Source organism: Stegostoma tigrinum, chromosome 6 (genome assembly GCF_030684315.1).
Source record: "Stegostoma tigrinum isolate sSteTig4 chromosome 6, sSteTig4.hap1, whole genome shotgun sequence".
In the NCBI taxonomy this organism is placed as follows: Eukaryota; Metazoa; Chordata; class Chondrichthyes; order Orectolobiformes; family Stegostomatidae; genus Stegostoma; species Stegostoma tigrinum.
The window spans coordinates 72,824,326-72,843,367 of NC_081359.1; the positions used below are offsets into that span (position 1 = coordinate 72,824,326).

The 19,042-nt window shown below is 38.8% G+C and overlaps 1 protein-coding gene across 2 annotated transcripts in view; it reads left to right on the forward strand.

The window, feature by feature from the left end:
• The window catches only part of ift88 (intraflagellar transport 88 homolog), a 309,288-nt gene that overhangs the window by 40,676 nt on the left and 249,570 nt on the right, over nucleotides 1-19,042 (forward strand). For both annotated transcript variants that reach the window (XM_048532509.1, XM_059646664.1), the window contains exons 2-4: nucleotides 1,813-1,900; nucleotides 6,125-6,207; nucleotides 12,861-13,017. The gene's annotated coding sequence lies outside the window, so the exon portion shown is untranslated. The remainder of the gene's footprint in view (nucleotides 1-1,812; nucleotides 1,901-6,124; nucleotides 6,208-12,860; nucleotides 13,018-19,042) is intronic.

Consider the following 19,042-nt stretch of genomic DNA (forward strand, 5'->3'; position numbering starts at 1 on the left):
ATTATTCAGGTTTTGGAGGAGAAGTAGAAAGAACTTTCCTTGCCTCCATTATAAACAGCAGCAGTGACCGAATAGAGGGGTCATCAATTCCAAGAATACTGGGAATAAAAATTCACTGTGGTCTGACAAAAATGAATAGATATAGATCATTAGGGCACAATAGGGCCTGCTGGTATTTCTGTTTGTTAAAGACAATGGAAAATAAAAACAAGGAACCTTATAACAGCAGCCAATTCATTACAAAATGTTTTGCAATCGCATCAAATTTCACTCCCAATGATTCCTTTTAAGGAGATGACTTTGAGATGCCTTTGTTGGTGATAGAGTGTGATGTCTAATATCAGGTTGGAGTCTTCCTTAGATACTGACTGTATCATTCTTTGATTTTCACTCTTTATTATCTTCTTACTCACTCACTCATTCATTTCGCTAAGTCATGGGGACATAATGTCTGCTTCAAGAGGCATCTTATCTTCTGTATTCTGGAAGATTTTCTTCTGAACATTTAGGTGCCGATGAAGAGGAGGTGACAAGGTTCAAGGGTTTAATGCTAAGCATATAATAACACACTGCATAACTAACCAGCCATCTCAGATAGTTCCCCTTTGAGCTAGTTTTTAAGTTCTGTTTGGGTAGGATTGGGAGTGATGTAATCTAAGAACATTAGGACTCAGGAGCGGGAGTAGGCCATTTGGGCCTGCGTCATTCATTAAGATCATGGCTAATCTGGTTGTGATCTCAACTCCACTTTCCTATCTGTCTCCAATACCCTTTACTCTCTTTCCAATCAAAAATCTATCTACTTAATCTTGAATCAATTCAATGGCCCAACATCCACAGTTTTCTGGGGAACAGGATTCCAAATACTAACAGCTCTGAGAGAAAAAGATCCTTCTGATCTTTGTCTTAAAGGGGAGACTTCTAATTTTTATACAGTCTCCTAGAGCTAATTTCCTCACACAAGGAATCATTCTCCCTATCAAGTCCCCTCAAGGTCTTATACGCTTTGAAAAGATCACATTTATTGTTCTGAAATACCATAATTTAGTGATTGAAATTCAGCTTAAGGGCCTTTTCAGCGACTGAGTTATGGAATTCATGACTTAATTGTTCAATGTCTACAATTCATACAACCATGTGTGTCAAACATAATGCACATTCTGGAAAGATGCTATATTTACCAGCACCAGTGATTATTGCTCAACCAGCAACTTTTCCTAGCACTCATGACTGAACCATGACATTTTACATCATACCTCAGCAACATGCAACTCTATGTACCTTGGCAAACCTACAGCTGTTCTATCCTCCCTTTTACAGGATAAAGCAAATCACAACAGGCAGGAGTGCCACAGGACAGGTGGATGGCAAACGCACTTGCATCCTTTCAGGTCCCTTAAAGCAATGGTGCCTACAATTAATGGGATCATTTGTGATCCATTTATAATTGTCCTTGAGATGGTGAGTAAATTTCGATCAGTCCTTGGGTGTAGGTATCCCCACAGTGCTGTAGGAAAGTAATTCCTGTCTTTTTACTGAATAACAATAAAGGGCTGGACATGTCATTCCAAGTCAGGATGGTGTGTGTCACCTGGAGGGGAATCTGCAGATGGTGATGTTCCCATGTATCTGTTGCCCTTTTGTGGTAGAAGTTGTTGGTTTGGAAGATGCCATCATGGGAGCCTTGGTGTGTTGTTGCAGTGTAATCTGTTCATTCAGTGAGTGAACTGAATAATGCCCAACAGCGTGCTGAATATGAGTTGCATAGGGAACCCTCAGCATAGTTGTAACTGTGCAGTGTTTTCATTTCAGAACACTATGGAATCGGAGTAGCAAGGGGATCAAGGATACTCAACAATAACTGAAAAGCCTCTGGAAACCTGCGTATCTTTCATTGACAGTAAGTGCTGACATTTTCCAGGATATGTCTATAATAGGTGTGTTAGCATGGGCATGTCAGGGTGAATTCCATATCATGTTGTTCATCCTATATCAAAAAGGCTCAGTTCAAATATTCCTGAAGAAGATGATCTCAGTAATAATGGCATCCTAATGAAACCCTTGTGCCCTAAAGCTATATCCCAAAACTTCCTTGTCTGAGCAGGCCACCTCAGTGTTCTGCATCCACCCTCTCTGCCTCCTCCTCATTCTCATCATGCTCCTCCTGTCCCCCTGATGAGATGTCCCTTCCAGAGACTCACCATCCTCAACGTGCATACCTCTCTGGACGGCCATGTTATGGAGAGGGTCAAAGACCACCAAATGAGCAAGAACCTTTCAGGAGGAGATTGCAGGACCTCACTTGACTGGTGCAGGCACCAAAACTGCATCTTGAGAAACCTGAAGGCCTACTCAATGGCAGTCCTAGTATTGAATTATGTCTGTGCCTCTGTTTGGGACTTCTCTTCAAGTAATCTCCCTGGGTCCCTAGGATACATTCATGCTGTTTGGAATGAAGACCTGCAGAAGCCTGAATTGGCAAGGATGAAGGAGACCTGGGAGCTGTCAGGAAGGTGACTGTACATGGGGGGAATGCCTTGCTGTGGTTCCAGACAGTTGAACTTTGAGGGAATGGAAGTCCTTTACATTAATTAATCTGACTAGGCAGTCACTCAGTGCCTCGACGGCTACATGAAGATAATTGATAACGCTCTTGCGCCAAGGGGATTCCGGTGATGGTGGCAAAACCATCAGACTATGTCTGTCTGGAATTGAAATTGCTGTTGTGTCGGAAAATAGGGTATCTTTGACATTTGTGGTGAAGTGCTGGATTAGTCTTCGTAAAATGCCAGAAATGCCCATAATTGATCCTTGGAAAAGCCAGAAGTGAAGACATTCAAGGCCATAGAGACTTTGATAGCTTCTGGTGGGATATGTGACCAATGCTGAGAAATGCAAGGATTTCAGGAATTAAGTCACCAATATCCAACATTTTATAGACCAGTGAGCCTTACCTCAGTTGTTGGTAAAGTGTTGGAAAAGGTTATAAGGGATAGGATTTATAATCATCTAGAAAAGAATAAATTGATTAGGGATAGTCAGCACGGTTTTGTGAAGGGAAGGTTGTGCCTCACAAACCTTACTGAGTTCTTTGAGAAGGTGACCAAACAGGTAGATGAGAGTAAACCGGTTGATGTGCTGTATATGGATTTCAGCAAGGCGTTCGATAAGGTTCCCCACAATAGGCTATTGTACAAAATGTGGAGGAATGGAATTGTGGGAGATATAGCAGTTTGGATCGGAAATTGGCTTGCTGAAAGAAGACAGAGGGTGGTAGTTGATGGGAAATGTTCATCCTGGAGACCAGATACTAGTGGTGTACCGCAAAGGTCGGTGTTGGGTCCACTGCTGTTTGTCATTTTTATCAATGACCTGGATGAGGGCGTAGAAGGATGGGTTAGTAAATTTGCAGATGACACTAAGGTCGGTGGAGTTGTGGATAGTGATGAAGGATGCTGTAGATTGCAGAGAGACATAGATAAGCTGCAGAGCTGGGCTGAGAGGTGGCAAATGGAGTTTAATGCAGACAAGTGAGAGGTGATGGACTTTGGTAGGAGTAACCGGAAGGAAAAGTACAGGGCTAATGGTAAGATTCTTAGTAGTGTAGATGAGCAGAGAGATCTCGGTGTCCATGTACACAGATCCTTGAAAGTTTCCACCCAGGTTGACAGGGCTGTTAAGAAGGCATACAGTGTTTTAGCTTTTATTAATAGAGGGATCGAGTTCCGGAACCAAGAGGTTATGGTGAAGCTGTACAAAACTCTGGTGTGGCCGCACTTGGAGTATTGTGTACAGTTCTGGTCACCGCATTATAAGAAGGATGTGGAAGCTTTGAAAAGGGTGCAGAGGAGATTTACTAGGATGTTGCCTGGTATGGAGGGAAGGTCTTACAAGGAAAGGCTGAGGGACTTGAGGCTGTTTTCATTAGAGAGAAGGTAGAGAGGTGACTTAATTGAAACATATAAAATAATCAGAGGGTTAGATAGGGTGGATAGGGAGAGCCATTTTCCTAGGATGGTTACGGCGAGCACGAAGGGGCATAGCTTTAAATTGAGGGGTGAAAGATATAGGACAGATGTCGGAGGTGGTTTCTTTACTCAGAGAGTAGTAAGGGAGTGGAACGCTTTGCCTGCAACGGTAGTGGATTCGCCAACTTTAGGTACGTTTAAGTTGTCATTGGATAAGCATATGGACGTACATGGAATAGTGTAGGTTAGATGGGCTTGAGATCGGTATGACAGGTCGGCACAACATCGAGGGCCGAAGGGCCTGTACTGTGCTGTAATGTTCTATGTTCTATGTTCATTTGCCCTAAGAGTCAGGGTCCTCCAGCCCTGGTTCTAGGCTATCTCCAGTTTATTCTATCTTAGACAGTAGGTCAGAGGCGGGTCCTTGCTATTCCCTGATCCTCTCCCAGAATGAAACCTAACTTGATAGATCATATGATAATAAAATGTGAGGCTGGATGAACACAGCAGGCCAAGCAGCATCTCAGGAGCACAAAAGCTGACGTTTCGGGCCTAGACCCTTCATCATCTCTGATGAAGGGTCTAGGCCCGAAACGTCAGCTTTTGTGCTCCTGAGATGCTGCTTGGCCTGCTGTGTTCATCCAGCCTCACATTTTATTATCTTGGAATTCTCCAGCATCTGCAGTTCCCATTATCTTTGATAGATCATATGTTTAGTTGTTTTCCTTTGGTACTTAGTCACTGAAAACATATTCATATAAGACTGCAAACATTCTTTAACATCAGAACATAAGTTTATTTTGTAATAGAGAAAACAAACAAACAAAGCTTTATACAAAAACAGCAAAACAAATTTTCAACCTGTTTCCCAACACTATCATTCTACAGATACTCAATTCCAGAGATAAATCACTCCTGTCTCAACCTTTAATTTTTTTACTTTACTGGTTCTTCACAATTTATTTTCTTTGCTTTTCAGTCTTATGATTCTGTTTGAACTGTGTCAGTGTGAACCTTTTTCAATTCTAATTACCTAAATCTCTTTGCAGTTTGTGTAGCTGGACCACTTCGAGACATGTTCACAACTTTGTCACTTCACAGACTGAAAACAATTTCAGTTAGGATGATTGGTTCCCCTGAAATGAACACTTTATTTTCCCAAACTGAAGTCAAGAAAATGGGCTCTGGTTTGTTTGTAGACTCAGCTGCATAAACATTCCTTTCGTTGATGCCATGGGTATCCTATCCAGTGAAGTAAGGACCTGAAGACAAGGAGTCCGCACACTTAAAGGAGCGAACAAGCTGAGGACCCCAAGACAGGGAGTCAGCAGCTTCTAAACAAGCAGGTGGGAAGAGGTCATCTAGATGGACATAGAGCGTCCATAAGAGGACCAGGCAGTCAGAGACAAAGCTTGATTCATTGGAACTGATTGGAGTTGGTTCTTTGTCTATGTAATAACTCAGGAAGTCTAACTAGAAAGGGAAATTGTTTAGTTTTGAACACCAAAATAGAGCCACGATTCATGGTGTACTTAAATTAGTCCCAGCCTGGGATTGATAATTCTGCAGATCCATCCTTGGGTCTGCTTTTTTTAAGCATATGGATCTACTTTATAGACTGTTTTAATCAACCTGTTCGGTAATGATATTGCACACCTTTGGAACTGGTAGTACTTGAACCTAAGTCTCTTGGTCTAGAGATAGGGACACTACCACTGCACCACAGGAGTCCTATAGGTCTTTTTATTAATTAGCCTGTTAAGTGATATTATGACATACCCCTGGAGTAGATGGGACGTGAACTCAAGTCTCCTGGGCCAGAGGTAGGGACACTGCACCTTAACAGACTTTGCGTCTGTTTTGTTTAATATGCAAAAGTGTTATTACACACAAACGAATAGCTTCCCCACCAGGAAATTGCCGTTTTTATTCTTTGTTTTTAATTATTAATCACCACCAGTAATCACCTGTGCACGGGTCTATTCTATTTATATTTTCCATTCAACCTGTTCAGAAATGTTACTAAACACCTCTGAAGCACATGGAACCTGAACCTAGGTCTCCTAGGTCAAAGGCAGGACATTGCCACTGCACTATAAACAGCTTATTGGTCTGTTTTCTTTTGTTTTATAATTTCACCATGTTCTGTTTTTCAGAAACCTTTAATCAACTTGCTCAGACATGTAATGACATACTTGTGGAGCAATTGGGACTTGAACCCAGGACACCTAGCTCACAGGTAGGGACATTACCACTGCATCACAAGCGCTCACTAGGTCTGCTTTATCTTTTTTCAACTCTTTTTCTCTTGTTTCTTTATCTTATATCCAGAAGTGTTATCACACACAACTGAACAACTTTTGAACAACCAAAGAAGGGGATATAAAGCACTGTAAGCCCTTATGGTGCCCACCACTCTCCAAAGGCATCAAGAACATTGATCCGCACAGTGTGCTCCCTCTCTAAGGACACCTGGGCACAAGCATAAGAGGGGAAGACAGTTTGGATCTGCTTTTTTATACACCCAGAAGTACTATCACATACTACCAAGTGACTTTCGCAAGACGAAAATCACCATGACATTTGTTTGCTTTTTTCCCACTTTATTAACAGCCACCAGCAATCAGTCATGTGGTCAATTAAATATCTACAAGCAAAGTTCATTATTGGAAACTGTCAAAAGTGAGGGGGGGGGGTGGCTATGAAGACAGGGAAGGTACTGGATCTGCTATATGATTTTTTTAATCACGCACACTGAGCGACTTTCCCACCACCAAAATCACCATGACTTTTGTTTTCTGTATTTTTTTAACTACCACCACTAATCACCCACGTAGCTAATTGAGTATTTACCAGTAATGTCCATTACAGACAATGCAGATCCAAGACAAATCTGCAACCTCCATCACCTAGAAGGGCAAGAGCAACAAATGCACAGAAGCATCACCACCTGCAAGTTCCCTTCAAAGCCCCACACCAACCTGACTTGGAAATACATTGCAATTTCTTCACTGCTGGGTCAAAATTCTGAAACTCCCTTCTTAACAATATTGTGGTGTACCTACTGAACACAGAATGCAGAGGGCACAAAAACAGATCATCACCATCTTTAGGAATGGGTGATAACCGCTAGTAAAGCTGGTAACAGCTTTGTTCCATAAATTAATAAAAAATAAATTAAAAGTGGTAGGCAACGTACTTTGGTATAGAATGAGCATGTTGCCATTTTGGACCTTTCACGTGTACAAACCAGGCAAGGCATGATAGAATGTGTAAGTAATTGAATTTGATCCAATCTCTCTACTGCACACACTGGCCCACATTTCCAGTCTCTGGATAATTGGAGACCGGATGTATCTCTATTTTATACATCATGACCTCTTGGAGATTCTAATGCAACGACTACACTGTGTGTGACGAATTGTCTTACCCAGTATCCAGAATCCTCGTAACTATATATCCAACCTGCCCAACACCATTCTGAATTCCTAGAGTGCCGCATCCAATTCTTCAGTGTTTTCTGACAGCTCCCGAAATCCTCAATCTTACCAGTCCTGATCTCACCATCTTCATTCACTCATACACACATACTTACACAATGACAAGTTCTCGAACATTTAAACTTAACAGCATACAGCAGCTAGTAACATAAAATGTAGGTGTGCATTGACTTCTCTTGCTCTGTATCAAGGCCAGCCTGGGCGTTTACAATGGAGACTCCAGGCAGCAGCCAACACTTGGAAGTCTGGCCCGAAAAGACACTGGCAGATAAGTGTCTTCTTTTTTATGCAATTGGCAAAGGTTGGAATTTTTCTGTAACTAATCATAAGAATTGGGCACTTTTCTTCATTAGTAACTTCTCCCATTAACTTGGATGCTTAACTTACCTTTCTGCCACCCCTCAGTTGAGGCAGAACTGATCTTGTTTGACTCAAGGGAAAATACTTCATAGTCACAATCAAAGGTTCTCAACAGGTGAAAGTACTTTACTGTGACATCATCGAAAGCCTTTTTTTTAACATGCCTTGTGATACCCCAGCCTGAGATCGAAATTAATCTTATTAGTTAATGAAAGGCATGTCCTGAAAGTCTGCATTTGGCAGACCTGCAGCGTTCAATTACTGCGGAACTGAAAACAAAGCTGCTTTTTTACATGTGGAATGAATGCAAGCTCAGGACTACATCCAAATGTTAAATGGGTCATACAACAGGGTTCTCTGATTTATTGAATAAATACTTAACTAAACGTTTGTTCTGATTGCCCTTTCATCTACAAACCTATGTTCTGGTCTTTGTGAGTAAGTGTGCTTTTGTGTTTAATTTTTCATGTGGTAAATAGTCAAACTTTACATTGACACTTGTATTTTGTTAAATTTTGGAATTATATTTCTACTACTCCAGATTTAATGCTGTAACCCTGTTGCTTCACATACTCATACAGCATTGAAATTTCTTTTTCTAACAATATAGATTTAGTGCAAGATATCTAGACAACTTCTTAAATCCTACAATATATATCCACACGAAACAAAGTCTTCTAATTAGTTTTCTAACATAAAACAAATTAAAAGTTAAAATTAACTCCAATCCGAGTAATTTTTCATAAACAATCCTAACTTTAAAAATGCTGACCTCAAATTATTTAGTCATTTATGGCATGAATGCATGACTTGAAAAAGAGCAAAACACTTTGTGCCAGATTAATTTATTAGATGTCGCATTAAAAATTAACTAAACATATCTTCCAAACAATAACATTATTTTAAGCATGTCAATAGCCTTGTTTGTACATATATTTTACTTTATGGTGGAGGGCTAAATGCTTAGAGTGAAGCTGTTGTTTTAATGGCATTAGTGACACTTCTCATTGTACTACATTGAGAATACCTAGTTAATTAAATATTATGCTCTGACTGAAGTTCATGATCATATAATATACATCAGATTGTAAGCAGAACATGGAATTAAATTCCTGATTAAGAGACCACAGAGCACAAATCAACTGATATTAAACAACTAAGAAACATTCACACATTGGAAACAGATTGAAACATCAGTTAAGAAACAGTATCACATATTTTTCATTAATAATCTAATCCTTAAATTTCTGTCAACTGTAGGAAATGTAAATTACCCTGGTCCATTTTGAACTGTTTATAGCACATGTCAAGGGTAGTGAAATCTAAATATCTATCCTAATGCTAACAACTGTTTTTATAAATTTACTGATATGTCAAAAGCTGTTTTATCATTTCAAATTAGTTGACACCACAGAGAAACATACTTAAACTGTAAGGCACCCAGTGGTGCTACTCACGTTAAGAGGAATTTGTGACATTTTGATTTCTGGAAAAATTGGCAGGGCCAGGGTCTCTGATTCAGTGTCAGTGTCATTCTATAATAGGGTGAGATGTCTCATACTCAGCATTAGTGCCAGATTTCCCACTAAGCATCAGTGTCCGAGCTGTTTCATTCAGTGGCACTTGAACATCAGTGTTTTTGACTGCACTACCCTGTCCAAAGAATACCCAAGTTATAAACATTCCTTGGATGAGGAAATCCTCTTTATGTGATCACTTCTAAATGTGCTGTTTAGTGGTTTGTACTTGATTCTTTACTTTCTGTGGATTAAAAAAAATTATTCATGTGAAATAGGCATCAATGCCTTGGGCAGTATTTTGTTGCTCATCCCTAATTGTTGAGAATCAACCACATTGCTGTGGATGTGGAGTCACATGCAGACCAGAACAGGAAAGGATAGCAGATTTCCTCTGTATAAGGACACTAGTGGTTCAGTGGTTATATGGTCATCTTCAAATAGCTATTTATTCCAGATCTTCATTGAATTCAAAGTTTCTCCGTCTGCCATGGTGATATTCAAACCAACATCAATCTGACTTCCAGATTCCTCGTCCAGTGACATTACCACTAAATCTTTACCTCCCCATTATCTAACCTTATTGATCACATTTTGCAGTATATTTTACGTAGAAGTACCAAAATGTTTTCCATCCACAAATGTAACTTTTAAATAGAGTTGACAAATCCACTATTCTTTAAGAAGAATACTAAGCAGCCTTTACTTGCCCAACAATAATCTCAGTCCAGGTTATCACTGCAGTCATTCTTCAAGGCAGTGTTTTAGGCCCAACCATCTTGAACTGTTTCATCAATGACCTTACCTCCATCATAAAGCCAGAACTGCAAAATTCACTCATGATATCAGAGTATCTAATCCTATTCACAATTTCTCAGATAATGAAGTAATCCATGTCTGCATGTAGCAAGTCCTGGACAACATTCAGGCCTGGACTGAAACCGACAACTAACAGATTTGATGTAAATGCCAACAATAACCATCTCCAGCAAAATAGTCTAATCACGATCCCTTTTCATACTTTGGCACTGCCAGTGCCAAATCAGCGAATAACAATGCAGTGAGTAAATACGACCAGAAAATTAATTGGGCCAGCCATATAAATATGCTATCCAGGTTAGAGGCTGTGTATGCTGCACTATCCCCTGCCTAATGGAAGTATGGAAGAATCTTCATAATCAAGAAGGTGGCTGACCATCATCTTCTCAAGGCAATTAAGGATGAACAATTACTGCTAGCTTTACAAGCACTGCCTTAAACCCATGAATGAATAAATACACAAAAGAAAATGCACTTCATTTTAATAGTAAAGGCTAACAATCTAGTCAGAACCTTGCTGAAAATCATGAAATGCAGCATGGATCCTGCTCTAAGTATTTTCTACATTTAAGGGATTGCATGCATCAGGGTTCCAAACATCCAAAAATGTGTTGGGAAAATTGATAGATCTCCTGACTCTTTCAATGCCTATGAACCTACTCTGAATGGCAGCACCTTATGAAATTAGACCTCTACAACCTTACAGATAGGAACTGCAAAAAGCATAATACATTAATTTGGCATAAACAATCACCAGATGAATTAATTATATATTTATTTAACAAAATTTAGGATTATCTATTTCTCGCTTACCTCTTCTCCCCCTCTGGATGAATACTCTCACACACAAGGTGGGCTTTGCAAGTTTTCAAATCTGCCCCCACGGAAATTATGTCCTACCTGATACGTTGATCTTTAACTTCACATTTTCTTGATTCAGAAAATAGCAGTACTATGTATATTTGTTGACACAATAAAAAATAGCAGTATTAAGGAACTTAACTATAAAATACATGAATATGATATAAATAAATCTGGTCATACCTTGCAAATGACACATCTCCATCGTTACAAACCAGGCAGGAGGTAGACAAGTTCGGAAACAGGATCGGTCTAAAGGATGATTATGGCGCAAGGATGTCTATTCTGAGATCATTGTAAAGTCATGTAGACAGATATAGTGACATAACTCACTTGCTCAGTTTCAATCTATCTCAACCAACCCTATGATTGTAATTTGTGCAACATGAAACTGCATTGCCAGTCTATATGGGGTTTTTCCCATTATGTTTTATTGGAAGAAGGAAGTTGAAAACACTAATTATCGCTGACTTTGTATTCAGAAATGACACAGACTCAGAATGATGCAGCTTTTAGTTCCTGTCCATCATTTTCTGTCCAATCAAACTACATTTTCCCCTAAAATAGAAAATAGAAATGTCAGGTAAATGTTATTAGCTGTTTGTACAGTAATGACATGGAGTCATTTCAAGATCTTTAGTTTGGAAATTGTTTGTTACCTAATAATCCCATAATAGTATGTAAAAGACAGTGAATTCTTCTGCAGTTTGTCAAACCTCATAAAATACTGACTTTCAAAGTTGTTTTGATTTATTGACGTGGGCATTACCAACAAGGTTAGTATTTTATTATTCATCTTTAATTGCTCTTGAGAAGGTAGTGATAAATTATACAGTCTGTTGGTAAAGGTATATGTACAGTGCTTCTAGGTAGGGAATTTCAGGATTTTGGAACAGCTACGATGAAAGAAAGTTCAAAGTCAGAATGGTGTGTGACCTGGAGGAGAACTTGAATATGATAGTATTCTCATGTGCCTGCTGCCTTTGTTTTTCTAGGTGCTGGATTTTTGTAGGATTAGGAGTGCTTTGCAAAAGCCTGAGCAAATTGTTACAGTGTATATTCTGGATGGTACATACTGTAACCAATGTAAACTGGTGTTGGCAAAATTGAATATTTAAACTAGTGCCTATCCCTAATTGTTGCTATCCTCACTTAGCTATTTATTCCAAATTTTTACTGAATTCAAGGGTCGTCTACCTGCCATGGTGATATTCTGATTTGTCCTAGATAATGTTAAGTTTTTAAGTGTTTTTGGAGCTGCACACATCCAAGCAAGTGGAGAGTTTTCTGTCACATTTCTGATGTGTACCTTGTAGGCAGTAGAAAGAATTTGGGGATTCAGGAAATGAGCCACACATTGCAGAATACACAATCTTCAACCTATCCTTTTAACTACAGTATTTATATTGTTCGTCCAATTACATATAGTTCTCCAATAATGTGATAGTTGCATTCTTGTGTGACTTCGCGCTGCAGAAAATTGTCCTACAGGAAATTGTCATAGAAAATCACACTATAGGTATATCACTATATATAATCACCAAACCTGTACAGCAGAAAGTATGCATTTTCCAAACGGCTTCCACTATTCATCAATCGTGTTATAGTCAATTGCCATTAATGAAACACGTGTTATAGCAGAACTACCTGTATATTTCTGGTCAATTGTAACCACCCAGGACATTGATATTGAAGAATTCAGCAATGATAATGCCATTGAATACTGTGGGTCAATGTTTTGATCCTCTTTTGTTGCTGGGCTGAAATGCAAACATATTCCTTTGTGTTATGAATTACTCTAACCAATGGATTTCTTTTATTTTCAATTTTTCTAGGCCCTCTTAATGACAAGTTCTGTCAAAGACTGCCTTGGTGTCAAGGGCAATCCTTCTCCATTCACCTCTGGAATTCAGCTCCTTTGTCTATGTTTGGACCAAGACAGCACGAGGTCTGGAGCCAAGTGGTCCAGTTGGAATTCAAACTGTGCATTTGGTGAGTTACTGCCACTTGATAGTAGTATTGATGACACCATCGTCAATTTACTGATGAGTGAGAGTAGTTAGTGGTTATCAAACTGCAATTGTTCTGTAACCAAGGCTTATGTAGGTAAATTTCCAGTTTGTAGATGCAAATTTTGTAGCTGTACTGGAAGAATTTGGACAGAAGTACAGCTAGTACTAGAATATGAATCTTAAGTACCATGGCTAGGATACTGTTGAGACAAATAGGCTTTGTTGAGTACACTCATCTATTTCGTGAGACGGGTTGCAGAGTTTTGACCTGAAAAGTTGAGTAGTGAGATTATTTAGCTTATTGCTTCTTCTGTTTAACATACAGATAATCATGCATTGTAGCTAAATTTTTAGAGACGTCTAATACAGAACCTGCCTGCTATTCCACAATCATTATGGAGATGGGATCAGTAATTGTAGAGTTATACCAGGCCATGTGGTTACAGAATGTAGATGAATGCAATTTTGCCACTGTATTTCATGGGTGCCCAGTTTTGAGTCACTACATCTCTTCTGAATCTATACTTTTTTGAACAGTGGTAATACCATACTACACAATAGAGGTGTCTTCAGTGTGCTGACAGAACTTTGTCTCCACAAAACTGTGTGGTGCTCACTCATGGCAATAGTGAAATGGACAAAAGTAACTGTGGTAAGTAAATTAATGAGGATAAGGTCAAGTAGGTTTATTGCCTATGCCGATTCTATCTCTACCTGCTGGAAGGCCAGTGTAACAGATATGTCCTTCAGCTCTAGTCAGCACTGGTTCTAGCAAACATGTCTTGAGTTCATTCTATGCCCTGGTTATGCTTAACATTTCTTCCATGTGGTGTTCATCAGTTGAAGGGTGGTAGTCAGATAATCAGCAGAAATTTATCTGCCATCATCTCTGGTGGGTCTGTCCTGCTGTTGGGAAAGGATGATGATGGTGAGTCTGGACTATTGGTTGAAGAGTATAGAAGCATAGGTAATTAAAGGCAGGAGTAGACCATTGAATCTTCCATTCACTAAGAGCATGGCTAATTTTCAACCTACAACTGTGTATGTTGGCATTGCACTTCCTTCATAAAAAAAACCACATCAAATTGCTTCACTAGAATATTTGAAATAATTGCTGACATGGTGCCAATGTAGGTTGGTGAGCATAGGGATGACATTAATTTGTTCATAATATGTGTATGGTTTCTAGTTGGGCCAGCATTTATTGCCCATCCCTAATTGCCCTTCAAAATGTGGTGGTAAACCACCTTCTTGAACCACTATAGCCTTTGCTGCTATAACTTCAGTTAGACAATATTTTTTCTGGGAGTTTAGAGAATTCTGTGAGAGCCAATGATTTTCTATTTAGATCTGATGAGTTGTTAACTCTATTAGATAACAGTTGCTCTCACACCAGTTTTGAAATACCCTCTTCTTTTATACTCTTGATGAGCTATCAATTTCTTACAATAGGATTGGTCATAGGTTGTCAAAATGATCAGATTGAAATTTAATGGTTTTTAATCTCTAAGAGCCTGATTTAAATTAATTGACTGATATCCAAACTGTTGTTTAAACAAACTGCTGCCTGGGTTGCTAAGCACACAGCCCCTGATACAAATGTTTCAATTTCAAGAATTCTCTGTGTACCTGCTGCTTCTTGCAGACATTTTTTTCTCCAAACCTAGAAAAAAATACATCATCTTTTAAAGGGACTGCCATCATTTTACAAATATCAAATTCTAACATGCTGCCTTCTGATTCACAAATACTCTGCCCAACTTTGCAAAATCTATCAATCCAAATTTTAAAATTAACACTTGATGTGGTAATATTTGCTATATGTTGAAGAGAACGCAGAGCTTTGACTTAATAGAAGCATTTCCTAATTTCACTCCTGATAGGTAGATTCGATGTTTTAATGATATCTCCTAGTCTTAGCCTTCCTGATAAGCAAGAATTGTTTCTCCCAATGTTCTCTTCAATATGTTCAAAACTTTGATCAAATTTTCTTTTAATGACCTACTGTCCAGCAAATACTCTCCTGGTTTGTGTAACCATTTGTAATAATTTAACCTTGGAGTAGAAGTATTATTCAGGTAAATTTATACAACACTCCTTCCAAAGCAAATTTATCTTTCCAAAGATGCACTCCTCAGAAATGCTTACAGTATTCCAGGTATAAACTGACAAGGATTTCTGAACTTAAATATGATTTCTACCCTTTTGTATTCTAGTCCTCCAGATATAAAGGCCCGTATTCCATTAGTTTATTAGATTATTTTCTGTAACTGTCCATGACATCTAATGCTGGAATTCAATGGGAAGAATTTAATAATGTCTCTAGAATGAGTTTGTTTGTGGGGTGCAATGAATCAGTCAGGAAGGTGCTGGATGATGAAAATTGGGGAAATTATAATAGGGAACAGAGAGATAACAGAACAATTAAATACATGTTTTCATTCTGACTTCACAAGGGAGAACATAGATAATGTTGCATAAATGTTTGGGAATTCAGGATCTAATGACAGGGAGGAAATCAGTATTGGTAGGTAAATGGTGATGGGCAAATTGATGAGATTAAAGGCATACAAATCTCCAGGGTTTGATAATCTGTATCGCAGAGTACTTAAGGAAGAGCATTGCAAAACATGGCTGAGTCAGCATGAGTTCAAGAGAGGTCATGTCTGACAAATCTGTTAAAATTCTTTGAGAAGTTAACAACCAAGTTAGACAAAGGAGAGCCTGCAGATTTCCAAAAGGTCTTTGACTAGGTACCATACAGGAGGCTGCTAAATAAGAGAAGAGCCCCTGATGTTAGGGACAAAGTGCTGGCATAGATAGAGGTTTAGCTGACTGGCAGAATACAGGGTTGTTTTTCAACAAGAAAAGCCGGTGACTAGTGTAGTTCCACAGCGATCCATGTTGGGGTGAGAACTATTCTAAACGAAGAAGGGAAGGCATCGTTGCTAAGTTTGCAGATGACACAAGGAGATACAGGTAGTGTAAAGTAAGTGGGGAGGCTGCAGAAGGATGTGAACAGGCTGGAGAGTAAGCAAAGAAGTGGCAGATAGAAACATGTGGGTAAGTGTGAAATTATGTACTTCGGTAGGAGGAAGAGGCATTTTCTAAATTTGTAAATGGGGAAAATCTTCAAAAATCTGAATCACAAGTGGACTTGGGAGTCCTAGTTCAGGGTTCTCGTAAGGTTAACATGCAGGTTCAGTTGGCAGTTAGGAAGGCCAGTGCAATATTAGTATTCATTTCAAGAGGATGCAAATATGAGATATACTCCTGTGGCTGTTTAAGGATCGGGTCAGGCTGCATTTTGGAAATTTATGAGCAGTTTTGCGCCCTGTATCTAAAGAAGGACTTGCTGCCAATGAAGGGGGTCCACAGGAGGTTTATAAGAATGATCCCAGGCCAGTCTTATATGAGATGTGGTTGTGGACACTGGGTCTGCATTCAATGGGGCTTAGAAGGATGAGGGGGGATCTGATTGAAAATTACAGAATACTGAAAGGCCTGGATAGAGCGGACATGGAGATGTTTCCACTAGTTGCAGACACTAGGAGCCAGGAGCACAGCTGCATAGTGAAGGGATGAGGCTTTAGAACTGAGGAGGAATGCTTTTATCTGTTTATTGATTAATCTATGGCACTCATTGCTGAGGAGAGCTGTGGAGGCCATGTCATTGAGTGTACTTAAGACAGAGATAGATAGGTTCTTGATTGGTAAGAGGAGTAAAGGTTACAGGGAGAAGGTAGGAGAATGGGTTTGAGAAACATATCAGCCATGATTGAAAGGTGGAGCAGACTCAGTGCTTAGAATGGCCTAAATCTGCTCCTATATCTTATGGTGTTTTGACTGCATTGAAATCTTTGCCAGAGTTTTGGTCAGTCATTCAACCCTGTTTTGCAATTTTTTTGCTTCTATCAAAAGTACTTCCAACGATTCCAACCTTGTGACATCTGTAAAATTGACTGATCTATGGGTCACGTCTTCCAAGTTTGGTGTAAGTCTCGAACTGTTAACAGAGAGGACTTTGCCGGTCTGACTGGGCTGATATGTACAAGTCGCATACCTTGGCAAATGTTAGGTAGTCCATCCAGTTTTATTCTTATTAAAGTGTTTTGCTATAATTTGAAGCTATTGAGTAGCTCACTGTACCATTTCAGAGGGCAATTAAGAGCTATATGAGTTCTAAGAGTTCTATGCTGATTTCGGTCACATATATATAACTTAGGCAGATCAATTTCCTACAAAGAATTAAGAAAATCTGTAAACATATGTAGGTCTGGACTCAACTTTCAACGATGTGATATATAGAGTTCCCTTTTGAAAATCTAATATATCAAGATAGTGTTTCTTTCAGGAGAAGGAAGGATACGTTATCAAAGAATTAAGTCTGCTCAAGCTATGTCAGTTTTACAGTGAAGTCATTATGTGGAGCTCAGAGCTTGGTTTCAAATTTGTTTTTAAATACTTGGCACAAAATTGGTTGATCCTTCATTTTGATACTTGTTACTATCTGAGGTGGAAGAAATTTGAGCTAATCCTCAATCTTCTGTAAAATGAGATACTTTCTCTGAATGAATCTTTTGTCACTTTAGAAATGAATCTTTTGTCACTTTGACATTCTTTTTGATTGAATATTCTAATTTATTTTATGACTGTAATTGAAAGACATGTGAGAAACTTTTAGTTAAATTGCACAATTGAGGTGGACTGGCTACAGACAGCAGTTCAAACAAAAGTATTACATGTTTTTTTCAAACGGTTATGTTGACCTTAATTCTAGAATCCACTCATTGATTGAATTGGAGGAGGAAATGATTTACTGTAAAAGTGATTATTTATAATTATCCAATTTAATCAAGCTTTTATTCACCTGCTATACTATGTTCTTAAAAAACAAAATACTCCAGGAATCTAGAGTATTTTGAATTCTAGAAAATCTGAAACAGAAAACACAGGAAACACTCAGCAGATTGGGTTTTGCTGGTGGTAAAAGAAAGAGTTAACAATTCAGGTCAAGCAACCTGAATGTTAACTGTTTCAGCACAAATGTTGCCTGATCTGCTCAGTGTTTCCAGTATTTCCTGCTTTTATTTCTAATACCTTCTAAAAGGAATTGGATCTAGTTGCTGTTTGATCCACCTCAGATGAAGCACCTCAATAGGTTTTGCTAAGGGTGCTTTATAAATGAAAGTTGCATGTTTAAGTTGGTTAATAATTTTGAAGGTGATTTTCATTAAATAAAATCAGTAGAGTTAATATGGAAGTTACTCAGATTTCAGCTTTCTCAAGCACAGTACAAATGATTAACTGTCACGGGGATGTTATAGAACAGAGGAACGCAAGAGGATGTTGCAATGGAAGAGGAACTTGACGATCTTCAAGAGGTTCAGCAATTTTTTTCCTGATTCTAAAGCAGATGTTAATCTTAGGGGTCATGGTGTAAACCAAAATTGCCAACAGTGCATCAGATATGAATGGAAGTTGAATAATATTTTGTATTATTAACGCTTCTGATGCAAAGCATGGCTGCGAATGTGGCTACAACTGTGTGTAGAGTTTAATGCTGCCTTGTGTGGCACAATTGAAGAGGATATTTTACTGATACAGTGCATTTTGAATTGAACTCAGCTGCAGGAATATGTGCATATAATTGCTGAATAAGGAATCTTCCAAGCTACAGATTACGTACAATAACCCAACATTTAGTAAACCTTGGGAGACTAGGTGAAGAGGTCAATGATTATTAAGTTCATACTTCTGAACAGAAATGTCATGAGTGACTTCAGGACATCAAGAATACTCTTTACCTCACTGATAAATGGATACTGTTGATTTCATTAAATCTGTTCAGCGAATCATGTATTCTGATGCAACTACAACACTGGCATCTAACCCAACAAAATGGGAAACTGCCATAATCCTGCCTAAATTCACCCCATCAGTGTACACACAATCATCAGTAATGTGATAGAAGGTGTTATAATGTCAACATAATTTACTTATTT